General features: G+C 44.3%; 1 protein-coding gene across 3 annotated transcripts in view; it reads right to left on the bottom strand.

Moving 5' to 3' along the window:
• LOC136580528 (leucine-rich repeat and fibronectin type III domain-containing protein 1-like protein) overlaps positions 1-27,972 on the bottom strand; it is a 684,740-nt gene that overhangs the window by 573,841 nt on the left and 82,927 nt on the right. The window contains exon 1 of one of the 3 annotated variants that reach the window (XM_066581145.1): positions 14,638-14,747. The exons of the other annotated variants lie outside the window; for them this stretch is intronic. The gene's annotated coding sequence lies outside the window, so the exon portion shown is untranslated. Of the gene's footprint in view, positions 1-14,637; positions 14,748-27,972 lie in introns of those variants that run through there. 3 annotated transcript variants of the gene reach the window in all.

Raw genomic sequence — 27,972 nt, 5'->3', positions numbered from 1 at the left:
GCACCCAGCTACGCTTTACTGCTGGCTTCGCCATTTGCTTTCCTTAATTGGGAAAAAAATACCTGCTCTCCAAGAGTTATAATAACTCTGCTACCCTCACGTTCTGTGACACATTAGCAGGGACACAGCACAGTTATTAAACTTAGATAATTCATTCACTAGAGGCAGTGGGGCCTTTCGTTTTCCAAAAAGGGCAAAAATTATATTTGGCCTGCAGTCTTGCGCCAATTTATTTCCTGCCTGTGAAATCAAATCACTGGTAATACAGCATGCTGAGGGGTAGGGGTAGGCCTAGAGGACGTGGACGCGGCCGAGGACGCGGAGGGCCAAGTCAGGGTGTGGGCACAGCCCGAGCTCCTGATCCTGGTGTGTCGCAGCCGACTGCTGCGCAATTAGGAGAGAGGCACGTTTCTGGCGTCCCCACATTCATCGCCCAATTAATGGGTCCACGCGGGAGACGGTTATTAGAAAATGAGCAGTGTGAGCAGGTCCTGTCCTGGATGGCAGAAAGTGCTTCGAGCAACCTATCGTCTACCCGCAGTTCTGCGCCGTCCACTGCTGCCAATCCGAATCCTCTGTCTGCTGCTCCTCCTTCCTCCCAGCCTCCTCACTCCACTACAATAACACCTGCTCAGGAGCGGGAACACTCCCAGGAACTGTTCTCGGGCCCCTGCTTAGATTGGGCAGCAGCGGTTCCTCTCCCACCAGAGGAGTTTATCGTCACTGATGCCCAACCATTCGAAAGTTCCCGGGGTCCGGGGGAAGAGGCTGGGGACTTCCGCCAACTGTCTCAACAACTTTCTGTGGGTGAGGAGGACGATGACGATCAGACACAGTTGTCTTGCAGTGAGGTAGTAGTAAGGGCAGTAAGTCCAAGGGAGCAGCGCACAGAGGATTCGGAGGAAGAGCAGCAGGACGATGAGGTGACTGACCCCACCTGGTGTGCAACGCTTACTCAGGAGGACAGGTCTTCAGAGAGGGAGTCAAGGGCATCAGCAGGGCAGGTTGCAAGAGGCAGTGCGGTGGCCAGGGGTAGAGGCAGGGCCAGACCGAATAATCCACCAAGTGTTTCCCAAAGCGCCCCCTCGCGCCATGCCACCCTGCAGAGGCCGAGGTGCTCTAGGGTCTGGCAGTTTTTCACAGAGACGCCTGACGACCGACGAACAGTGGTGTGCAACCTTTGTTGCGCAAAGCTCAGCCGGGGAGCCAACACCAACAGCCTCACCACCACCACCATGCGCAGACATATGATGGCCAAGCACCCCACAAGGTGGGACGAAGGCCGTTCACCACCTCCGGTTTGCACCCCTGCCTCTCCCCCTGTGCCCCAACCTGCCACTGAGATGCAACCCCCCTCTCAGGACACAGGCACTACCGCCTCATGGCCTGCACCCACACCCTCATCTCCGCTGTCCTCGGCCCCATCCAGCAGTGTAGTTCAGCGCACCGTTCAGCCGTCGCTTGCGCAAGTGTTCGAGCGCAAGCGCAAGTACGCCGCCACGCACCCGCACGCTCAAACGTTAACCGTCCGCATAGCAAAATTCATCAGCCTTGAGATGCTGCCGTATAGGGTTGTGGAAACTGAGTCCTTCAAAAGTATCATGGAGGCGGCGGCCCCGCGCTACTCAGTTCCCAGTCGCCACTACTTTTCCCGATGTGCCGTCCCAGCCCTGCACGACCACGTCTCCCGCAACATTGTGCGCGCCCTCACCAACGCGGTTACTGCCACGGTCCACTTAACTACGGACACGTGGACAAGCACAGGCGGGCAGGGCCACTACATCTCCCTGACGGCACATTGGGTGAATTTAGTGGAGGCTGGGACAGAGTCAGAGCCTGGGACCGCTCACGTCCTACCCACCCCCAGAATTGCGGGCCCCAGCTCGGTGCTGGTATCTGCGGAGGTGTATGCTTCCTCCACTAAAGCACCCTCCTCCTCCTCCTCCTCCTCTGTCTCGCAATCAAGATGTGTTAGCAGCAGCATGTCGCCAGCAGTCGGTGTCGCGCGGTGTGGCAGCACAGCGGTGGGCAAGCGTCAGCAGGCCGTGCTGAAACTACTCAGCTTAGGCGATAAGAGGCACACGGCCCACGAACTGCTGCAGGGTCTGACACAGCAGACCGACCGCTGGCTTGCGCCGCTGAGCCTCCAACCGGGCATGGTTGTGTGTGACAACGGCCGTAACCTGGTGGCGGCTCTGCAGCTCGGCAGCCTCACGCACGTGCCATGCCTGGCCCACGTCTTTAATTTGGTGGTTCAGCGGTTTCTGAAAAGCTACCCACGCTTGTCAGACCTGCTCGTAAAGGCGCGACGGCTCTGCGCACATTTCCGCAAGTCCCACACGGACGCTGCCACCCTGCGCACCCTGCAACATCACTTTAAGCTGCCAGTGCACCGACTGCTGTGCGACGTGCCCACACGGTGGAACTCTACGCTCCACATGTTGGCCAGGCTCTATGAACAACGTAGAGCTATAGTCGAATACCAACTCCAACATGGGCGGCGCAGTGGGAGTCAGCCTCCTCAATTCCTTTCAGAAGAGTGGGCCTGGTTGGCAGACATCTGCCATGTCCTTGGTAATTTTGAGGAGTCTACCCAGGTGGTGAGCGGCGATGCTACAATCATTAGCGTCACCATTCCTCTGCTATGCATCTTGAGAAATTCCCTGCAAACCATAAAGGCAGCTGCTTTGCGCTCGGAAACGGGGGCGGGGGAAGACAGTATGCCGCTGGATAGTCAGGGCACCCTCCTGTCTATTTCTCAGCGCGTACAGGAGGAGGAGGAGGAGCATGAGGAGGATGAGGAGGAGGGGGAAGAGACAGCTTGGCCCGCTGCTGACGGTACACCGGCTGATTGCCTGTCATCCTTTCAGCGTGTATGGCCTGAGGAGGAGGAGGAGGAGGAGGAGGAGGATCCTGATAGTGATCTTCCTAGTGAAGACAGCCATGTGTTGCATACAGGTACCCTGGCACACATGGCTGACTTCATGTTAGGATGCCTTTCTCGTGACCCTCGCGTTGCACGCATTCTGGCCACGACGGATTACTGGGTGTACACACTGCTCGATCCACGGTATAAGGAGAACCTGCCCACTCTGATTCCCGAAGAGGAAAGGGGTTCGAGAGTGTTGCTATACCACAGGACCCTTGCGGACAAGCTGATGGTAAAATTCCCAGCCGACAGCGCTAGTGGCAGAAGGCGCAGTACCGAGGGCAAGGTAGCAGGGGATGTGCGTAGATCGAGCAGCATGTACATCCCAGGCAGTGCAACAGTCTTTAAGGGCCTGGCCAGCTTTATGGCTCCCCACCAAGACTGTGTCACCGCTCCCCAGTCACGGCTGAGTCGGCGGGAGCACTGTAAAAGGATGGTGAGGGAGTACGTAGCGGATCGCACGACCATCCTTGGTGACGCCTCTGCCCCCTACAACTACTGGGTGTCGAAGCTGGACATGTGGCCTGAACTAGCGCTGTATGCCCTGGAGGTGCTTGCTTGTCCTGCGGCTAGCGTCTTGTCGGAGAGGGTGTTTAGTGCGGCTGGGGGAATCATCACAGATAAGCGTAGCCGCTTGTCAACCGACAGTGCCGACAGGCTAACACTCATCAAGATGAACAAAGGCTGGATTTCCCCAGACTTCTGTTCTCCACCAGCGGACAGCAGCGATACGTAAGCAATACGTAGGCTGCACCCGCGGATGGAAGCTACGTTCTCTCTCACCATCCAAAACGGGGACATTTCTGCTTCATCAATCTGTGTCTAATATTCCTCCTCCTCCTCCTCCTGCTCCTCCTCCTGAAACCTCACGTAATCACGCTGAACGGGCAATTTTTCTTAGGGCCACAAGGCTCACTCAAATAATTTTTCAGAACAATTTTTATAAGTTTCAATGCGCTTAAAAGCATTGGAACTTTAACTTGAACCAATTTTTCGTTACACTGGGCTGCCTCCAGGCCTAGTTACCACTTAAGCCACATTAACCAAAGCGATTAATGGGTTTCACCTGCCCTCTTGGCTGGCCATGGCCAATTTTTGGGATGTACATTAGTACTGTTGATACAGCAATTTTTGTGGGCCCTCGCCTACAGTGTAATCAAATTAATTTTTAGCCCACCTGCATTACAGCTGACGTTACCTCAGCTGTGTTGGGCAATGCAATGGGATATTTTTATGTACCGCCGGTGGGTTCCAGGGAGCCACCCATGCTGTAGGTGCACACTGAGTTTTTAATACATCTGTACACTTCTAAAGAACCCGTCTGACTGGGCCATGCAGTGTGGGCCGAAGCCCACCTGTATTACGCACGACATTACTACCTCAGCTGTGTTGGGCAATGCAATGGGATATTTCTATGTACCGCCGGTGGCTTCCTGGCACCCACCCAGGCAGTGGGTCCACAGGGAGTTTAACCTACATGTGTCCACTTGTAAAGAACCCCAGTCAGACTGGGGCATGCAGTGTGGGCCGAAGCCCACCTGCATTAAGCACGACATTACTACCTCAGCTGTGTTGGGCAATGCAATGGGATATTTTTATGTACCGCCGGTGGGTTCCAGGGAGCCACCCATGCTGTAGGTGCACACTGAGTTTTTAATACATCTGTACACTTCTAAAGAACCCGTCTGACTGGGCCATGCAGTGTGGGACGAAGCCCACCTGTATTACGCACGACATTACTACCTCAGCTGTGTTGGACAATGCAATGGGATATTTCTATGTACCGCCGGTGGCTTCCTGGCACCCACCCAGGCAGTGGGTCCACAGGGAGTTTAACCTACATGTGTCCACTTGTAAAGAACCCCAGTCTGACTGGGGCATGCAGTGTGGGCCGAAACCCACCTGCATTAACCCTTTCCAGTCCACTGTGTGACCTGTGAAGACATTAGGGTTTAAGGCTGTACAGCTCCGTTGTTGGTAGACGTCCGTCGGGGTTCTCTTACTGTATATTGCCAGCCTCTCTGCTGTCGGAGCCTATCCTACGTGTCAGCTCATGCAGTACTGGCTTTAGCCAGCATATAGCGCCGTTGTATAACAGCAGAAAAAGAGTAAGCCCCCTAGGAAAACCATATACAAATTGGATTGGAAAGGGTTAAGCACAACATTACTACCTCAGCTGTGTTGGGCAATGCAATGGGATATTTCTATGTACTGCCGGTGGCTTCCTGGCACCCACCCATGCTGTAGGTGCACACGGAGTTTTTACTACATCTGTACACTTATAAAGAACCCCAGTCAGACTGGGGCATGCAGTGTGGGCCGAAGCCCACCTGCATTAAGCACGACATTACTACCTCAGCTGTGTTGGGCAATGCAATGGGATATTTCTGTGTACCGCCGGTGGGTTCCAGGGAGCCACCCATGCTGTGGGTCGACAGGGACTTCACAATAGGGAGTTGTACCTGCCTGTGTCTATGAATTAAAAAGCCCGGTCTGACTGGGGCATGCAGACACCTTGACAGAATGAATAGTGTGTGGCACATAGGTTCCCCATTGCTATGCCCACGTGTGCAGCTCCTGATGGCGGTGGCACAGGATTCTATTTCTCATTGCTTCTGTACAGCATTGTGGGCTATCGCTCCGCCACTTTTAAAGAGGGTCGCTGCCTAGCCGTGCCAACCTCTGCAGTGTGTGCCTGCGGTCCCTCGTCATGGCAGACGCAATTCTAAATAGACATGAGCGTGGTGTGGCATGAGGGCAGCTGAAGGCTGCCCAGGGACACTTTGGTGTGCGCTGTGGGGGGGGAGGGGGGGCGGTTGGGCAGCATGTAACCCAGGAGAAGTGGCAGTGGAGTGTCATCCAGGCAGTGATTGTGCTTTGTTGTAGCTAGTGTGGTGCTTAGCAAAGGTATGCCATGCTAATGAGGGCTTTTCAGAAGTAAAAGTTGTTGGGAGGGGGGGGGGCCCACTCTTGCCGGTATTGTGGCTTAATAGTGGGACCTGTGAACTTGAGATGCAGCCCAACATGTAGCCCCTCGCCTGCCCTATCCGTTGCTGTGTCGTTCCCATCACTTTGTTGAATAGCCCAGATTTTCACACATGAAAACCTTAGCGAGCATCGGCGAAATACAAAAATGCTCTGGTCGCCCATTGACTTCAATGGGGTTCGTTGTTCGAAACGAACCCTCGAGCATCGCGGGAAGTTCGTTCCGAATAACGAACACCCGAACATTTTGGTGTTCGCTCATCTCTAATAAAGATATTAAAATCAGTTATCTGTGGTCTTTCACAGGATGGCAAGCAAGGCTAGTGTAACATTACGTTTAGTGAATCCAGCGCTGGTTCCATCCAGAAAGTTGCATAGGGAGGAACTCAGGATCGACCTGGATGGCACCATATGGGAGAATCTCTAAAACAAAGACCTTTTTTGTCTTCCTTTCACATAAAGTAGTTTCCACCTCATACTGGATAGCAAAATGTTGGGCTATCCTAAATGGTTTGCCCCAGTAGAAAAACCCTTATCTCTATTAGCTATTAATGCATGTGGACACTAGAGAGGGGGGTCCCTACATCACTCATGACACCTGTACACTGGACCCACCAAAGTATAAAGAAGTTTTGACTTTATAGCCTTATTTCAGCACTATGTAGTATTAATTAAGCAATGCAGAGCATTAATTACTGTATGTACTGTATAGTATTATTTGAGCACTGTTGGAGTACTTCTTTAAATTTAGAATCAATAAGACTACCACAATCTAAGTTCTCTCATGTGTCCACATTAATTAACAATGAACATCAGACAAAAAATATGAGACATCAACTGAGTGAAGTCACCACTGTGCTCTTTCTAATGAGCCTAGCCCATTGAGCTTTATTTATCGTGCAAAGCAGGACAAAAAAGTATAGTGTCCAGTCACAGTGGACCAACACCCAAAGTTACACCTTATTTCTGTAAAAAGTAACCAATCCTACAAAAGTCTAACACTTAAGCCTGAACTAATTATGTGATGTGTTGCTTACATCACTTACACTGATGAGTGAATGAATACGGCTTTACAATGACTAAATATGGTCTCTAAGGAATGTTCAAACTCCCCCACTACCAGGAATAGCTCATTCATGTATCTGCTGCTTTAAGAGTTCCAGACTTAAAGTTGTATTTCCATGAATGACAAGTGTAACACAGAATAATTAATACTTTCACTGGCACTATATTGTATAATTTGAGCAGTGTATAGTATTATACAGGTACTGTATAGTATTAGTTAGGCATTGCACAGTATTAGTTTGGTAGTGTATAGTATTATTTAGGTATGGTATTATTTTAGCTCTGCATAGCATTGTCTCGGTACCATATAGTATTATCTAGGCACTGCATGGTATTATTTGGGCAATGTATAGTATTATATAGGCACTATGTAATATTTTTTAAGTACTATACAGCATTATCTAGGCACTATATTATTTGTATAGTGCTTTACAAGTACTGTATAGTATTAGTTAAGCACGGTATAGGATTAGGTAGTATATAGTATTATTTAGGTATGGTATTATTTAGGCACTCTATAGTGGGAAGGGCAACCAGAGAGATAGAGAGAAAGACAGTGTAGATAGTGACCTGGGACTAAGTAATGGAAATGGGGGTGGAGCGGTAGGAGGGATAATACAGTTAGAACTGGCAGAAGAGTTTATAGATAAACATGTAATATAAAAAATAACCCAAACCATCTAAACTATATGGTGACTAATAATAGAAGTCTGACCAATAAATTGGAATCGGGAAGGATTTTTTCCCCTTAAATGCGGTAAATTAACTTCTACCTAATTGTTTTTTTTGCCTTCCTCTGGATCAACATTGAGGGGTAATAGGTTGAACTGGATAAACATAGGTCATTGTTCTGCCTTACATATAATGATACTAAAGTATTATTTAGATACTATATAGTATTATTTGGGCACTGCATAGTATTAATGAAGCACTGCATGTTATTTAGGCACTATGTAGTATTATTTGGGTACTGTATAGTATCATTTGGGCATTGTACATTGTGTGGCCACTGTATAATATTTTATGGGCACAGTATAGTACTTGGCACTGCACAATATTAGTCATTGTATAGTATTATCTGGGTACTGTATAGTATTATTCTGGAACTTTATAGTATTAGGTACTGCACATTATTTAGTCACTGTAAAATATTATTTGGGCACAGTATAGTATTACGTACTGCACAATATTAGTTGGTCACTTTATAGTATTATTTGGGCACAATATAGTATTAGGCACTGCACGATAGTAATTAGGCACTTTATAGTATTATTTGGGCACTGTGCAGTGTTTGGCCACTGTATAATATTATTTGGGCCCAGTATAGTATTAGGTACTGCACAATATTAGTCAGACACTTTATAGTATTTTTTGGGTACTGTATAGTATTTGGGCAGTGTACCGTATTTACACCTCTATTATTGCCCCATACCCTATGCAATCACTTCCAGCAATACTTGTAATTCTTCCTAATGCCTCCCATAGTACAGTTCTGTCTCTGAGATCAATATGAAACTAGAATGATACTTCACATGTGAGTCAATATTCATTGCCTTCTGGTTAGTGCAGTTTTACCATCTATCTACATTTGTGACCACAGCAATAGTTAAACTGCGTGAGTAATGTGGAGTGATCCTGGTCCGCTATCTTACATGGTAACGTGTGAATGCTATCATGATATATGACTAACATAACTCCACTTCCCATCTAATCACTCGAGAGTGCAATCCAGGTAAGTTGCTCTGCCGGAGAACATGCAGTTAAAGAATGCCCATACTGGGAGTAATGGAAGGGATGATAGATTATATATATATATACTGTACTCTAAGATCACAGGCTCATGCTGTTGGCAGCTCATGCAATTTTAAAAGTGCAATCTTGCCCCATATCTACTTTGCCTCAAGCCATAAAATGTACTGAGAGACGTAAGGTTGGAAATCAATTTCTGGGATGTGCTAATATTATCCACAGGTGCAGCACAGACACCATTGGGCCTGAATGGTGTGGAAGCTTTTCCTGTAAATAGATATATATATGTAGATGCATTAAATGTGTGTGCATTGCGCAACTGTCAGTCAGTAGCCTCTACCGTGATTTTCCACAGAAACATATATGCTTCTGCTCAACAATTGTCTCGATGACAGTTCTGCTAGATGCAAATATTGTCTAGAATTGTTGAATCCATTAAACGTCATATTTTCCGTGTTGCTTGAGAACCAATTAGAGCCATTGCTTTCTGGACTCAGGGTTTACGAACCCCGTTACCAGCAAGGAATCTTCTGTTGAAGGCTGAGGACTGCAAGCAACCATGCTGAAACTTTGGAGACAAGCGGCAGGGACCCAGACGGCGCCTGCTAGGTAAGTATGATAAGACATCCCCTGAAAATAAGACCCAGTGCCTCTTTTGGGGCAAAAAATTAATATAAGACAGAAACACCCATAAATACCCAGGAAACACGCATTTTGGGGTAGGTTTGTGTACTCACCCCTAAAGGGTTGATGCTGCCTAGAGGTGTTACTAGAGATGTGGCAATGTCTAGGGTGTACTAGGCTTCACAACAGAGCACTAATATGGTTGTTCCCAACAGACCTGTGCATGCACCAGGGACACTCCCTGATGAGATTAAGGAGGAGAACACGGTAGAGTTGTGTTCCCGACTTCAGACAAGCCAGGGTTGATAGCAATGTCAATTCCTGCCTGACCAAACTGTAAGTGAGGCCGGCCTCAATTCAGATATTAGGTGTGCACATAATTAAGCATGTTATTAGACAACCCATGCAGTGCATTAAGAAGATGATACTATTGAACGTACTATGGTTATGTCTACTGACACTTTTGGACGGAGCTAATATGTAGAGGCCAGTGTGTGAGCTGGCGCTTAAAGAGACATTTTCAACTGGGTTCTATTCCTCGTGGCGATAGACTGAGATAGTAATACAGGGACATGAGCCTAAGTAATAGAGACATGTCAACGGGAATTCAAAATCCGTGTTTCCAAATAAAGCGTATTGATAAAGTGTTAACCCTTTTAACGGCAAACTGTCTATTGTTATATCATTTGTATTTCCGCACTATGGGACAGATCTTTGTGCAGCATTAATTATATTGTTCTCCAGATACTGCTGTTAGCTCACATTCTGCACAAAGAATTATTCCTAAGATATAGTTAGCTGTAGCTAGTGTGGTAACTTGGGGTTAGTCCACTCAATAGGATCGCCATCTTCATCACCTAAGATGGTTGGCAGCACTCTCACAGAGACACTAGACATCTGGACTTCTTTAAAACTCTGGCTTCTGCCGGCTTTATTGCACACAGCAGAGGTTTACAGTATCATCACCCTGCATATACACTGGAACACAACACAACTTCTGAGCTGACAACCTGCAGTGCCTTTGTCACTATACCCAACCAGGGTGTCTAGGGGGCGTCCTTCCCAGTCAGACTCGCGACAGACACAGTCTGGTCTGCACTGGACCTCAGGCTTGAAGCTCTGTTGCTGCCTCAGCAGCTTCTTACCCCTTTGCAGAAGTGTGTATGGAGATTTTTATCTCCTCCAACCCACGCTGACATCTGTCCCAGCTAATTTCACACCCCCTGCAGGCCATCCTGTGAACTGCGGCACCACACTAGCTACAAGGTATTTAAAAGAAATTATCATAACCTTGTTCACTTTCATTCCTGTGCTCAAGAATAAATATTGCTGATTTTGGTTACTCCATTTGCTGCATCGTACCCCAAATCCTGCATTGTAACACAACCACTCGTGATATTCGCACGAACCCTGTCTCTTTTACGGTATGATTTTCGGGATTGTCCACCAAAATTGGGACTTTTAGCAAGTGCTATATAGTTTTGCATAGTTTTTAATGCACAGGTTTTTCCTAATCCAGGTACAGATGTGATCTGTGACTGCAGGGCTCATTCACACCTGCGTTAGGAATTTCAGTAACATTTATATTTCTCTGTTTTGTTTTTGGAGCAGAATTAAGCATTTCTGTGTTTCTCCTTATTGATTTCAATAGGTTTAAGAAAAATAAGAATGCTTTTAGGCTGCTTCCGTTCTGTTATGTTTCTATTTTTTTTTTTTTTACGGAACACAAAATGCTGCGGACTGCGCCATTTGTTCGCTTAAAAAATGGTACCATAACAAAATGTCAGCAAACGGAAAGCTTTCTATTACATTTCTATTAAAACCCCCATTGACATCAATGGGGAAAAAAATGAAAATGTTTATTTCCATTATAATTCTGTTTCTCTGCTCCAAAAACAAAACAAAAAGATGGACTTATGTGTGAAGCCCTAACGCAGATGTGAACTGAGCCTTACAAATCCATGGAATTTTCCACTGTGATAAAATGCAATTTCCTGGAGTGATGTCCTTGTGTTGTGTACAGATACTCGTCCCGCAGCCGCTTGTTTATACGGATACCGAGCGCCTCTCATTTTAATCCACATGTTTGCATCATGCCAGCAAAAAAGTTCAATATTTACCTCCGCGTCGTGCATACTAATTACTTCAGAGAATCATGGGATGTCAGCCAGAAGCCGTCACTTCTCTCCATAATATGCGCGAGCATTGTGAACCACCAGACAGTCACTACTTTCATGCCGAACACCACAGGGACTGTTTTCAGTTCTGACTTGTAATAGTCAGAAATATAGTAAATGAAGCTTCATCTAAGACCACGTTCACATCTACACCAGAGGCTCCAGCGCAGATCCGACACAAAATCTAGTTAGTAAGCTGTACTATTTCTTCAAGGGTCCGTCTGGCATCCTTTGGGTCCAGCATGGACCAGATCTGAGGCTTATGGTCAGGGGCTGGCTGGCAAATCTTAGCCTGGGGGCAAGTACAAAACACTAGCCCATGAGTATCAGGGCGGACGAGCCAGAGGGTATGTTAACATGGGGCAGATTTTTTATTGGTTTTCTGCAGCAAATCCACACCAAAATGTGCACCATTTCATGTGGATTTTGTCACATATTTTAGTGTGGATTTGCAGCAGATTTCACCCCTCCAATTAAAGGGCTGAAATCTGCTGTGAATTCATACCAAATTGTGTGTCAAAATCTTCATCAAAAGGTGCAGATTTTTCCTCTGGGGAAAATTTACAGCAAATCCGCTTTGTGTGCCCATACCCTGAGGCAATCTCCTGCAGCTCTGGGCATGCGTCCTCTCGTAGAATTTGCCCTGTCAAGGTGACTACCCACTACCGTTTTTTTTTTCGCTGCAAATTCGCTGTGTTTTTTTTTCTTCCAACAGTCAATGGGACTTGCTAATGTTTAAATCGCAATGCACAAAAAGCGCAATTTACCACTAAATTGTGATTTTTGTGCGTTGCGATTTTAACATTAGCAAGTCCTATTGACAGTTGGAAGCAAAAAAACGCTGTAAATTTGCAGCGAAAAAAAAAAACAGTCGTGGGTAGTCACCCTCAATGGGTAAAATCCATGTACGGACTCCCAACACAGAAACTAACATTTTGTCACTTTTTGACCCAAATCGCAATCTTCTGTGTCAGAATTCCGGACGTGTATTTTTCCGATTGACAAGAATGCTGAAAATTCTGCAAAGAAACAAAGTATGGCTAGCTACGTCCAGTAAACTAGTGCCACACAAATTACTGGCAAAATTCTGTGGCCATTGGCCAGCATGGGTGAGCAAGGTTTGGTCATGTGCAGCCAGCTCAATCATGTAATTCTACTCCTAAGCTGTTTATAAATACAGCACCAGAACTAACCTCAGTACATAAATATACAGCAGCAGCAGAACCAAGCTCATGACATGAGTGCAGCACCACAACCAAGCTCATGACATGAATACAGAACCTAATAACATAAATACGGCTCAGAAATAAGCTCAGTAGATAGATACATCACTAGAACCAAGCTAATAAAATGAATATGGCACAAACCAAGATCTGTACATTAATACAGGACCAGAACCAAGCTTAGCACATACATACAATACCAGAACCAAGCTTAGCACATACATACAAAACCTGATAACAAATACATGACCAGAAACAAGCTCAGTGAATAAATACAACACTTTAACTTAGTCCATAGGATAAATATAGTACCTGAACCAAGCCCATAACAAAAATACAGCACCAGAACTAAGAACTATATTTTGTCTTTATATGGCCAGTTTAGACGTGCGTATATGGGTGTATTATATAGATGCGTATCTCAGCCTGACCTCGGGTCTCCTGACCCAAACTCACAGCATCAAAGAGATCTATAAAGTGAGCAGGCTGTGAGTAGAAGCAGGGGCATACAAAGAACTCACAGAACCCAAAGTAAAACTTGGAATTTGCCTCGTCTCCGAAAAAAATGATATACACCAACCTTCATAATATGGCAGGCTTAGATATAGTGGCTCAGCTTTAGTATACCTCTAAAAATTACCGCATAATGTATTGAAATAGCAACTCTACAAAGTGATAGTGATTACAGTGCTGTTACCTCCAGTGATCACATGTGATGTTTGTCTGTTTGGAGCTGTAAGTATTCAGTTTTCTTCTCTGTGGGCCCAGACTACCATTGAGGCGTCTCACAGTCACACGTCGCTTCTGCATATACTCCTGCTGCTTGAACCACTAATAAACTTTTCATTGCCCCTCCCTCCTGCCCTCCATAGTAATATACCTGCTGTGATTCCATTTAGTAATAGTACCCCCCGCTATAGTCTAACTAATAGTGAACTGCTCTGTGGCCACACTTAATGACTTCCTCTGTGGCCACTTAGTAATAGGACCCTCTCTGTGGCTCTAAAAAGTAGTAGTAGTGACCCTCTCGATGGCTCCTAATCTCCTCTGTGGAAACAGTCAAGGAGCAGCTGTTAGCTGATCCGTTATACTGCTTCTCATGTGCCTCGTTAACACATTTGGCTTACTTTTGAATAGTGCCCCTAAATATATTCCTCAAAGGTATGCAACTGTATGACTACATCTGATGCACTGATGCTCCCATCCATTGCAATAGCTAATTAGTCTAATGAGTTCCGGATGCGTTCTTTTTCCTACACAATTACACAGCGTTTCACTCATCTCCTAGCATGTTACGTGCGCATTTGCGCATCCCTATTGACTGCTTTGGAGACTTTTGGTGCAGGAAAATGGAGCATGCTGTGTTTTTTTTTGTGCAACCGAAATGCAAAGGAAAACCCACATGTGAACAATCCCTTTGAAATCAGGGGGTTCTGTTCACTGTGTATTGTTCATTCAAATGTTGCAAGCGCAAATACGCGAGCAAATACCTGCCCAGCCCTGCCCCTTGACCTGACCTACATTGTGAAAGTATTCCACCTGCCCTGACTACGACTACATCTCTGTCTACACCGTCCAGTACTGCATTATGGAAAACAGGACCAAGTGTATCAGCTGCCAATTAACTGAGACTATTTCTAGGGTAATGAATTTTACTGCTGGACCCTAGGCTCTTCAGTCCGACACTGGATCTAGCCCCAAGTCAAATCAGTTCTGAAGCACAGTGGATCCATCCATATCTGCTGCTATGACATGAATATATTGGCTGTTACAACTAGAACTAAAAATGGATGAGTTGCACAATATAAAATTTGATAGAAGAAGTCAATGCAGAGACTTTGCCAACAAGCAAAAATGCAGTTCTCTAAGTTACTAAGGAGCTTACCTCCTATTCCCATCGCATCCCATTTTTAGTAGGGGAATATGGAAGATTGTAAATGAAAGAAATCCTGTGTGCCTTCATGCCAAGGGGATGTCACATCTGTGCAGCCCATATCAGTGCTAAGCGCTAAGCACAGTTGGCATCTCCTTTCCCCCCTGCTGTGAACACAGAGACAAGACCCGGTATAGCTGGGTTGGGTGTTCCTTAGCTTCAGGCATGCCTGGCATCTATGTGTCACAAGGCGCCCTGAGTGGTGATGTATGTGCAGCAATGTTAACCTGTGAGTTAAAAAACATGAAACAAATCTAAGAAACCATAAGGCTAGGCCAACACTAATGCACTTGTGTTGTATCGGGAGGTAACACAGTCTTCATATCACACAACATTCAATACAGCCATCAGCCAAAGCTAAATGGATTATTCTAAAAACAGCTTACCTCTGAAGACCAGTTTACCTATCAAATTCATCTGCATAAAAAGTTGAGTAACTTTGCAAATACAAGACATTGTATTTAATAGGACTGACGCTGCATTTAGGATTTTTGTTTTAAATATAGATCGTGGCATTGAAAAGTATTTTAAAAAATCACCAAAAATTCTTAAATATTCTTAACATAAAATCTTGATTCATACAAGAGATCATTATCAGATGACAAATTCCCCTTAACCCCTTCCTGAGTGACTCACCTAAATATATGGCAGATAGCAGTGTGCCAGTTTGTAGAGCTGTCATATGTTTATGGTCTCACCCTTTCAGCAGTTATCACAGACTTGCTGCTTCTTCAAAGCTCCTGCTTTGGCTGTAATTAACAGCCTCTGGTCCAGTTGCCAACATCAGAAACTGATTAGTTCAGATCTTGATAACAGCTCCTGGATCAGAAACTGTTAATTAAAGCCACAGCAGGAGCAGGAAGCCTGCGGTTCTCTGGACCCAGCAGCACAAGAACATAGAATCATAGAATGGTAGAGTTGGAAAAGACCTCCACGGTCATCAGGTTCAACCTCCTGTTCAGTGCAGGAGTCACTAAATCATCCCAGACAGATATTTGTCCAGCCTCTGTTTGAAGACTTCCATTGAAGGAGAATTCACCACCTCCTGTGGTAACCTGTTCCACTCCTTGATCATCTGCTTTGAAATGCCAGTGGATGAGCTCTCTTCTGCATACATGCCGGCTTGGGGGCATGCAGAGGGACATGATGTGCATCCGTTCTGTAAATCTGTGAATACAAATCACTGCTAACAGTGATCCAATGGGCTGTTACCAATAGATCACTGTTATCAATGATCTGTAAATGGGGACAGCAAGGAACACATAGATAATGTGCTCCCTGCTAGCCTGTGCCCCCAGAAACAATAATGATGAAATAAATAGAGTAAAACATGTAAAAAAAGATTTAAAAAATAAGAGCGTAAAGAAATAAAAACCTGTCATCCCTCAAAAAAAAAGTGTGAACCTCTGCAAACTCGCACCACATACGCCAAGTTTGGACATTCTCCATGGCATGGGCACATTTGCATAAGCATTAGGTGTTCATGCATTAATAATTTTACGCAGAATGTGTTACATTTAAAACATAAAATCCTTAGCCACCATTTTTGCTCTCTCTGCTTGAAAGCAATAGGATGCCTGTACCACCGCAGTGATTTTCAGGGAAGGGCTTTAAATATAAGCCCTTCTCTGAAAATCATCCCTAGCTGTAGTAAAAAATAAAAAATATATATTTTCTCACCTGTCTGCCGCTGCAAGGGCTCAGGCGCATCTAGCTGCTTGGTCCCTGGCACTGTAATGAAGTTCTTTCAGCAGGTGGGGATTTAAAAACCCCGGCTGCTGAAAGGGCTGCATCTGATTGGCTAAGCCCTCAGCTAATCACAGGCTGCTCAGCGAATCATTGAAAGACAGCTGAGTGCTTCCTGTGATTGGTCACAGTGCTCAGCCAATCTCAGGCAGCGCTCTGCCATTCAATGTATACAATGAATGGTAGAGCACTGCCTGTGATTGGCTGAGCTCTTGAAAATAAGATGCAAAACATTTTGAGGTAGACTAAGAAAGAAGAAAAAAAATCAACATTAGAATAAAGCTTCTAAATTCGTTTTGGGCTGCAAAGGCCGCAAGCCCCCCAGTCATGTATGGGTTAAGCTCTCCCTTCCCCTTCAAAAAGGAGTTTTGCAGCGGTTGTGTTTTGTGCGTTAGAAAGCACTGTGCTTTTAAGTGACTTGGTAACATTTTCACATACATTATAATAATAATTATACCTATTTATATTATGATTACTCTACGGTTATAACATAAAGCTGCTTATTACCAAGAGTTCCTCCTGTAAACCCCTGTCTGTGATCCTCCCATCGGTCTGTACCTCACACTTTCCTCTTACACTCTATAATCATTATCTATATTTTATTTTAAATATGACTTTATGATAATTCCTTTAATCCTACGTATAATCCGTGTTTATAACCTATCCAATCTTTCCATATATAAAGTAAATCCTTCAAATAATCCTGCATATATTGGCTTCTATTTCTTCATATATTGTCTATAAAAGGCAATATGTCTATCACAGCCTGGCTGGCGGATGGTCATGGGTCCGCGGTAGTGTTGTGGCATTGACCCTAGCCTATGTGATGCGCCATTTCGGTGCATGTTCAATTCCTCGTCAGCAGGGCGTTAACTACTCCTTGCTGGTAAGCGGTTATTTTACTGGCTGGGTAATTGGTTACTCAGTCCGTATCGTTTGGTTATTTAAACCAGCTCTTCTGAACAGAAGGTGCTGGTTATACTTTCTGTCTGGGGGTGTTTCTGGTCTTGTCGGCAGCTCTTGGGTTGGAACTGCATCTCAGCTAATATAAGTCTGCTTTTCTTTTACTTGGGGTGTTTGTACATCTTTTTTCCTTGTATATATATCTTAATTCTGCCACTATTCCCTGTTAACATGTAGGGAAGGTCAATGTTGCCCCAGGTTCTAGACGTGGGGTTGCCCTCATCAGGGCGATCACCTGCTTATAGATGAGTCTTTTTTATTAGAAGGTTTAGGGTTAGATTCTCTGTTTTTCTTTTATTGTGTTTTCACATCTTTGTGTTATTAGCATTTATGTTCTGTATTTATGTGCATATATTTGTCCAAGTCGGACATAACAATGTCATCAGAAAATGACATATTGTATTAAGGAAGTTATAATATCAAACTTTCTTTTTAATATTTTGTGATTTTGTTTTTCTATTTTCCATGTCATTATGTATATTACAAAAAATCCTAATGACTTGCAGTTTCTGCTTTGACCACTACACTTAATAATAGGCTGACACTTCCTGTTTTGTACAGCAGGTTAATCGACCATAGGAAACAATAAATAGGAGATGTTCATTGACTTCTAAGGGAGAGTACTGTGGGCATGCGATGTGACATGTGCAGTAGATTGTGCAGTGAGGGGTAAGAGTTGAGCTGTGACTTCTCTTATTGTGAAGGGTGGTGTTATGTTCATGCAGGTCTTATTCACCTTGTCTGCACGATTGTGATATATTTTTGCTGATGGGAGACATATTTTCCCTGCAAGCATAAACCAAACATCCTATCACATAAGGATGGGAGGGGTTATGAACATAAACTGTAACACCTGATATGTATTATGTCTTATGCTAGTGTTCCTGCCTATTCCTACCTGGGTCGACAGGTGGTCCCTAGGTTTCAGCGTGGGGTGTCCTAATTGGCACGATCGCCCCACTTGTAGGTAGGGTTCACTTTCCTGGTTTAGTTGTCTTGTTGGTGTAGGGACTGACAAGATAACGAGGACCCATGACGTGGGCTTGTGAGCTTATGTACTTTGGCCAAAATATGAACTGTCTTGTTGGTTTAGTACTTTGGTAAGTATTTGACCACCTGGTGTTGGTTTAGGGTCAGATGTCCCCATTGTCTATTTGTTGCTTGCACATTCGGTTTATACTTGGTGTATCCTCTTTCCTCCTTAGGTGATAGGACCTTTGGTTTATGTTTGGTATGAATGGTGACAGATTCTGTGCGCATATTCCTTCCCTATAGCCTTTACGCTTCCCTTCAGCCTTTTACAGATTACTTCCAGAGCTGCAAGTTAATGTAACAGGTGGATCCCTTGTTATCTATATATAGGCGTTACCTTTTAGTGTAGTCCTGCCTGTAATGATAATGACATGACTGCTGAAATTTTTTTCTCTGCAGAACAAGAAGTGTCAGACTTTCAAGCTTAGTGATCAGAGTGAAAACTGCAAGATTTCATGATTTATGATTTTTTTTAACTATACATAGTGACATGGAAAAGTTAAAGAAAAAATCCCTATAGGTCATTTTTTGATGACACGTTTTCTTTAATCTCATATCTGCCGCCACCTGCTACTACAGAGTGCCCATTCTGCATTTCTAAATAAACCTTAGTGTATTGTGTCAGCGTGATCACCAACTAACTAGATGTACAAAATATAGCCTCAAAGACCTTCTATCCCATTATAAGAAATAAACATCCTGCATACACTGCAATTTCCGGCTGCAGAAGATTATACCCTGTGATAGGAAATGAGTCCAAATCACAAAGACAATACCTGACTTTTAGATGAAGAATACAGTCATTTCATAAAACACCATCGTATATCTGACTGACGGATGAAAGAGACCTCGTGTGGAAGCAGCTCGGAGGACCGAACGCATCGCAGAATCACTTTATTACAACATTTTCCTAACACTTAAGATTCCAATTGTGTCTTAGTTCACATGAAGATGCCGAACTTTTTTAAATTAACCACCCACAGCTATAAAGATTACAAAGCGCCAACGTCGTCTAGGAGTCATAATTGTAGCAATGTCATATTTTATTTATGAGGAAGATATGTTTCAGAAGCTGGCGCGAGAGAGTCGTTTAGGAATTAAGCTCATTTGTGAATGTCTATCTAATTAATGCCTGACTCCACATAAAATCTGAAAGTTCAAGTTTGAGTGCAGATTAAAGGGTCTTCACTGCTAATCAAAAGTTTGTCATAAAGTTCTTACTAATATATACTTCATATTTAATGAGCACATCCACCTTTATAACCATTTTAATAGTTCCAATAGATACAGAATTAAAAAATGAAGCAATTTGACGAATAGAAATGTGTTCCTGTTTTGTGTAAGCAGCTCTTAGGGAGACCTATGTGTCTCCATGGATACAGACTACAAACAAACCATGTGTAGTCTGATCCTGCCGTAACGTATTAGGCCTTATTCAGACTAACAATCCATGTGAAAAAAATGCAGCATGTCCTATTCTGGTCCATCTTACAGATGATAATAGGATATGCAGTGTCTACTGTCCATGGAGATCGGATAATACACAGACAGGGAGCATGAATGCCGGAGCAGATTATGCAGGGTTTGTTTGTAGAATGCAGCTATGAAGACACATATGTTTGCATGGGTGCTGTATGTACAAAACGGTTGGAGATTTATAATCTGGAACAGATGATGTCACCTGCTTAGAAGTCATATGATACAATTATGTGACTGCATTGTTCATGGCTTTTGACTCAGCGTTTATCTATACGCAGGCATGGAAAATCTATCGCTAGACATACGTACAGCTCAAGGATGTGTGTAAAAAACTGGGAAGAGATCCAAAAAAGAGACTCATAAAGCTTTCAATTATACCCAGCTTTATAGTTCTCAGCTGTGTTTGTATGGGATCTCAGAAATCTTCTGCGAGCTCAATATAGCAGCGTTCATTGGAATCTTCTGTTAGGGGTACCATATTCATCGGGTATCCACCCAACTCATATCTTCGACAAAAGCCTTAAATGTATCAGTCTGGAGTCCGGTCTCTTTAGCTCACAGAGCATTTTCTAGAATGCAGTATGTACAATTGTATCCACATCTGTGCTGGGTGAAGTATTAGGTTTGTATCAGTTTTCATATAATCAAGAATGTTACCATTCACTTTCATCAATTAACATAGTAACATAACATAGTAACATAGTTGCCTTCCTCTGGATCAACATTGGGTGGTAATAGCCTGAATTAGATGGGCATGTGTCTTTTTTCATCCTAACATACTATGTTACTACAATGCAGGAATAATATAAGATTCCTACAGCTGAGGGTCTGCATTCTTTTTAGACTGATATGTCTAATTCTGCTGACATATTGTAACAACCTATTTTACTTTCCTATTCACAGACTACTAGCTGTCATAGTTGACACCTCTGTAGTGCCTAAGGGGCAAGAACACAGCTGGTAGTTTTAACTACTTTTTTTTTTAAGCAAGGTCCTCCTTTAACTAGTTGAGAGGGTATTCCAACTGTTGGGACCCCAATAATCAGCCTTTATTGACTATAAAGATGAAGCTGAGTCATCCAAGAGGTAGGCTTGATCCATTTCGTCAGGCCAGCTCTTATTTGGAGGTGAATCTGGGAGTCCCTCCAATAGATAAAACCTCAGACATCGGGTATTTTTCCATAAAAGACTGGTTACATTTTTAGCTGGGAGCTTTACACAAAGGATTCCTGTCACATTACTGCCAGCACACCTTCACTTCTGGGAGTTCTATCCTGACTAGCTAGGGTTAATATCTTTTCTCCTGGCTAGTTAAGGTGAATTAGTGCTATAGCTGTTAGTTGAGGTAGTGGCTGGTGATTAATAGTTCTGTCAGCCAATCAGTTCCTTCCCACTCCATACATAACCCAGCTCTTTCTGGCAGGGAGTTGCTGGTTATTTTTCTGTGTTTCTGATCAAGTCAGCCTGCTCAGTTCTCCTGTCTGGTTCCTGGGTTCAGGTTACTCCCCTGTGTTTCTGTTTGTTTGGCTATGTTCTTGTCTTTTATTTGCTCTCTGTTTCTGTTGCTCCCTGGTTTTCTGCACTCTGGTTCCCCTCTGACCTGTCCTCGTGGAAGTAGGGTGTCTTTCCTTGCAGGATGGGTGCTCCGCTGCAAGGTGTGTTCTGTTTGGAGGGGTTCAGAGTGCCTTGCTCTTATTGCTACCTCTCATTTTTGTCTGTTTCTATGTCTAGCCACCTGTGTAGCAAGCTAATATGCCCATCCTGACTGCTCCAGTGCCAAATCTCCACATGGTTTTGTCAGCAGTCCAGGACGAATGTAACAATTGCGTACTGACCAAAAGGAGGACATCATCAAGATGCTACTTGCTGAACTTTTTTATAACTGAACAGGTTTTTTGTAGCTTTGAATGCTTTTGGGTTTACGTCGGGCACACCAGATAAGCAACACTGCATTGCCAAACTTTTCTCCATTTCTGGATATCGCCCCTTCGGGTACAACAGTCTGGTACTGCTTTGCCTTCCAGGGGAACTGAGCTGAATTGTCTTGATACAACTGAGCCACACTCAAGGCCCTGCGTCTACATGACTGCACACTTATTGTGCATTCTTCCTTTTTCTACTAGCTGGAACTACAATATAGCAAAAGGCGTGTGCAGTGCTGCCATCTCAATGTCCCTTCGTACAACCCCGGAGGAACATTGCACCTTGAACATTAAAATGTTACAAAAAAACATAAGGCAGTAATACAAAGTAGTACCCTATTACAATGAAGGAGTAGTACACTACATCCCATTGATATCAATTTGTGGTAAAGTGATAAGATAACGCTTCCTGATAGGGAGTCGGTCAGCTCCTATGAGCCCTATATGCTAAACTTAGGCGTTGTTACTGCAAGCTAAGTTCCATTCACTTCAATAGGACCCAGCCTGCAGTACCAACCTGTGCCACTGTAAAATGTACAGAGCTGTCTGCTTCCTGCAGTAAAACAGCCAGAAGTGGGAGAATCTCTTTATGGGTCCATAGTAGCTGAAATGCTGAATCCATATTGAGAATCTTATCCTTGACTTCCCTGCTGTTACCCTTATGTGTGCTGTAAAATCCACTGCTGAATGTATCTGGTGAACAATAGGTATACTATCGCCATTCTTGAAGGATGGTGCGCTACACTTGTAATGCAGTCCGCCAGGTACCAATACTCTCTTTGAAGGTGGCCACGCTATACGAATAGCACAGCTGTGCCAAGCCTCATTAGTGCAGCAAATCACTAATGCAAGATGCGTTAGCAGTGTTACATTGGTGCATAGACATGCACACAGAAGAAAGTACTAATCCTCTCATTCTATGCGTACACCAAGTAGTCCTACAGATGTATTCAGCGGCGGCTTTGACGGTGCATAGTGCTTTCAGCGACTATGAGCTCAAAAATTTAGCTTGTAGAGCTCATAGCAGCTGACCAGTTCCCTTGAAGGCTCCCTAAAAAGTATTAACGCCTCCTTAGTTTCCAAAAGAAAGTAATAATGCACTTGAGTGCCCTCCTGGAGAAAAAAAAGTAATAATGCCTCAAGTGTCCATTTAACGCCTTAAATATTTAAAATGCCCCTTTAATGTACTGTAACAAGGTCCACTGAAATGCCCCAAACCGAACTTATACTCACCTTAATTGGTGCAAAGCCTTCTTCTGGCCCAGGACAACTGGTGCGATGTAGTGACATCATCGCACCACCTACATTGAGGTGGTGACATGCTGTCCATGGTCTGGGCTTTTTGTAGGTTACAGACTTGAAGTGGCCTGCGTTCTACAAGATGGAGAATGGTAGGTCAGGAGGTCTATGGCTTCCAGCTCTATCACAGGTCTCAACTGTAGGGTCTACCTGGGAATTCGAGGCATTGGGTGGGCCATGATAGTGGGCCTGGAGCCACTGCAATGAATACTGTATATACTGAAATGCAAAGAAAGACTCTTCACAAGTCACTACTTGCCCACTATTATTACCTTGGCCAAAGATTTAGTGTTTCCCTAGCCTGGCATTTAAATACCTCAATCAATGCAGTTGACCACCCCTGGGGCACATGCCGTGCCAGCATTCTCTAACTATAACTATCTACAGTACTGTGAAAACCACTGCTCTGCCAATAGTTAAATAGTTGTACCAGTTGCCAGAAGTGCCCGGCTTATATCCCCTGCGGACGGCACGTTCTAAGTGCTAACTAAAATATATGTGACCCGCTGCCATAAAATGCCCTCTAGTTTATTTCTATGGTAATAGGTCCCTACTGAAGAATTGTCTCCATCAGTCACACGGACTGTCTGCTCCTTCGCTCTCCCTGGTAGTCTGAGAGTAACATTTCTGAGATGTCAATGTCATGTCAGTATAAAGCAGCGGGGAGAGAAGGCCATGGCTGCAGGTCGTCTGTCGCTCAGCTCCATCCATACATTACAGATGGCCGGACGCCGCTGCAACGTGGCCAGAAGCCATAATAACCAAGAGCCTGACATTACTGCTAATACGGGATTGTACAGGTGACTTACATACTGTAGCCACTGGCAATGGGCAGGAGGGAAGAGCAGGTAAGGGGGGGGCTGCACAGAAACACAAAGAGATACATTAGTAGTTAGTATTCTAGATACTGTAGCATTTCAATGGAGATCTGTGTTATAAATTCATATGTCTAACTGCAGATTTCTGACATGGATTTGTATTAGAGCTGCCACAGATCCGCACGCCCAATAGCCTCATTCAATGGGGCTATCCAACGCCAACTACCATGGGCGCAGTGTACATACCTGTCCCAGGTTCCCGCTGCCCGTCCTTTGGGCAGCATGAACTTAGTAACAAGTTCCTTTTAACTCACTTCTATGTAAGTTGAAGGCTATGTGCTTGATGGTTACAGATAGTCTTAGTGGTTTCTTCCGGGTGTGCACTTACGGTTGTGGTTGACTATATAACATGGTGGTTATGTTCTCACCAGGTTTTGGAATTGGCTAACGGTCCATCCACTGATTTGCTGTTGAATGCACTGGGCATCATCGGCGGGTTGTAATGTGGATTTTGGCCCGGATCTGCAGCAGACTTCACCCCTCAAATTCAAGGTTTGAAATTTGCTGCCGATCAGTGTCAAATCCACCACATGTGAACAAACCCTTAACCCCTTAATGACATGGCGTATTTTGGCGTTGAGGACCAAGCGATGTTTGATATTTTTCCATCTCCATTTTTCAAAAGCCATAACTTTTATTTTTCCGTCGACGCGGCCGTATCAGGGCTTGTTTGTTGCGTGGCGAACTGTAGTTCTTATCGGTGCCACTTTTGGGTACATTGACTATTGTAAAACTTTATTATTTTTTTATGATAACAGGGAGAGAAAACGCATCAATTCTGCCCTAGATTTTTTTTTTTACAGCGTTAATCATGCAGCATAAATGACACACTAATTTTTTTCTCCGGGTCGGTATGGTTATAAGAATAACAAAATTCTTATATTTTTTTTTTTAGGTTTTTACACTTTTTTGCAATAAAACCCCTTTTTTTTGGTAAATCTTTTTTTTTCTAAATCGCTGCATTCAAAGTCCTGTAACTTTTATATTTCTCCATGGGCGGAGCTCTATGAGGGCTTATTTTTTGCAAAACGAGCTGTAGTTTTTATTGGTACCATTTTGGGGAATGTACAGCTTTTTTGATCACTTTTATTGCATTTTTTGGGAGGCAAAATGCTAAAAATTAGCATTTTGCCTCTGTTTTTAAACGTTTTTTTTTACGCTTTTTGCCGTACAAAATAAAAAGCGTGTTCAACTTTTTGTACACGTCGCTACGGATGTGTCAATACCAAATATGTGGGGTTTTAATTTTTTTTAACCTTTTTTTATGCTAATATTTAAAAAAAAGCACAAAAAAGGGTTTTTTAACATTTTTTTTTACATTTTTCTTTTCTTTTTTTTTACCCCTCTGAGAGGCTTACATTACTGCACTTATGATCGCTTTAGTGGGATTAAATAGAACTTTTTAATGTTAAAATCGCATCACAACGCAATTTCGTGATAATGTGATAAAAAGGAGGCTCCATAGGGAAACATGGGAGATAAGAGAAGAAAAAAAATCGCAGAAAGATGGAGCAAGCCACAATTTTTTGTTCTCTCAACATCGCATCAGTGAAAACATTGCAGATGGGAAGGAAACCATTGTAAATCATCGGTTTCATTATCTGCTTTGTTACTGACTCTCGCAGGAAAATTGCACAATTTTCTTGCTCGCGTGAAACCACCCTAAGGAAAGACGCTCCAGTCCTTGCACAGTGACACATGGACTGCATCCAACCTAATACAAAACATTGAAATAAATCCCTTTCTTTCTGGATTGTGCATTCCTCTGTTGTTTCTCCTGGAAATGTATATATAAATTGACAACTGGACAAACACTCTGACATTCTGCAATCAGTGCTGCCATTGTCAGACATTCTAGACACTCACCTATCAACAAGGACAATGATAACACCCTACTGTTCATACATTTCCAGGAGGAACAACAGAGGAATACACAATGCAGAGTTCTGAGAAAAGATGTGCCAATGTTATTTTATGCCAGTATGCAGAGCATTTAGCAGCATTTTACACCTGCCCCCCTATATAATATTAAGGCTCTGCATGGTTCTGGAACTGGTGTTCATACCTGCCCTGGTGTCTTTGCATCAGTAAGGGCTTCTGCACGCGCACAAAATTACTCACGCGGAAAAATAAGCGCTATGCTCTATTTTTGTGTGCATTTGTGCACCTGAGGCTTTACGGGAGTCCGCATTAAATTGCACGTGTAACTATTGATTGCCAACTACAGATGAGCGAGCACACTCGCTAAAGGCAATTGCTTGAGCGAGCATTGCCTTTAGCGAGTATCTCCCCCGCTCGAGACAGAAGGTCGGGTGCTGGCAGTGGGCACGGAGCTGCGGGGGAGAGCGGGGCGGAACGGAGGGGAGATCTCTCTCTCCCTCTCCCCCCGCTCCCTCCTGCTGACTGCCGCTACTCACGGCTCCCCCGCGCCGGCACCAGAACCTTCAGTCTCGAGCGGGGGAGATACTCGTTAAAGGCAATGCTCGCTCGAGCAATTGCCTTTAGCGAGTATACTCGCTCATCTCTATTGCCAACACAACATTGGACTAAGTAGGTTGCTAAGCTGGTTCCAAACCGGCAGGGGTGTGTCCTGCGCCAATGTGAACCGACAGCACAACAAAATACAGAAAACTGCATCGAAACGCTCATGAGAACACGTTATCTTCTCATGAGCGTATTTACGCATACACTTGTATGCAGGAGCCCTGAGGCCAGCTTCCCACAGGCGTAGGCGTATTTGCATATGTCTGATTCCTGCGTATTTGCTGAATGAGCCATGCTTTTTCGCGTGCGCCTCGGTGTATTGCACTGAAGTTTTGGCGCCCGCAAAGTATGTTCATTTGACTGCAGCAAAGAAAGACGCACTAATTGAAATGGCTAATTAGTTCCAGATGTGTTCTTTTTCCCGCAGAACTACGTAGCGTTACACATCTCCTTGCGTGTTTCGCGCAGATTTTCTCACCTCAAATTGACTTCTATAGGAATCTTTGGTGCACAAATGCGCGAAAAAAAGAGCACATTTGATTTTTTGGGCGCAACCAAAATGCACATGCAAAATACGGAAATGTGAAGAAACCTATTGAAATTAATTGGTTCTATTCTCTGTGTGTTCCACGCGCAAAAATGTGCGCAAATATGCCTATGGGAAGTCGGCCTACGTATGACCTTTTAAGTGATTTTAAGAGCAGTGCTTTTACGGATTGCATGCCTCGTATATACTGAAATACACGTGTCAGGAGGGCTGACAGCTCCCTCTTAGGGCTCCATCACACAGCGTTCTTTTCTAGTGTTTTAAAATGCATGAAAAAGAACATTGTAAACGAAGTCTGTCACGTAATTTTGGCAATCTAAAAGAAATGTAGTCGAAGACGAGGGACTTATTGCTGCTTAAAACGCTACTTTTATTTCCTTGAATTGCTGCTGCCATGGAGAGATAGAAGACTTGCTGCGCGGTATGCGAATGCCGGCTGTATTGTCCGATGGGTGGTTGTCCTCCATCTCTGGTCCGGCTCTCTGACCCCTGGAGGTCTCATTGATGGCTCTAGCTCCGGCCACTGAAGAAATTTTGCGTACTATATTTTTTGTGCATGACTTACTCTCGATCTGCACGGAATGAACAAACTCTGTTTCTTGCCACCTAAAGTGTAACTCCCTTCCTCCTCTGAGGGTTGGACCGCTGTTGACGTTTATTAATAGGATAGGTAACAAGTTTTGAAGGAGTCTCACCACTAAGACCCCCACGATCCCGACAGCAGGGTTCCTGTGCCCTCCTCTGCGCTGCGGGCTCACTGCACCCCCTGATGATTGAATGGATTAGCGGTCAAGCATGTGCAGCGCAGCTTCATTCATTTCCATTGGGGCTGCTGGAGATAGTCAAGCACTATTTCCTTTGGCCCCATTGAAATGAATAGAGCGCAACAGCACATGTGTGATCATTACTTCATTCGGTCTCCATGTCACTGCAGGTG

Source organism: Eleutherodactylus coqui, chromosome 10 (genome assembly GCF_035609145.1).
Source record: "Eleutherodactylus coqui strain aEleCoq1 chromosome 10, aEleCoq1.hap1, whole genome shotgun sequence".
Taxonomy (NCBI): Eukaryota; Metazoa; Chordata; class Amphibia; order Anura; family Eleutherodactylidae; genus Eleutherodactylus; species Eleutherodactylus coqui.
The sequence above is the reverse complement of the archived record's forward strand: the minus strand, read 5'-3'. Positions and strand labels throughout refer to the sequence as shown.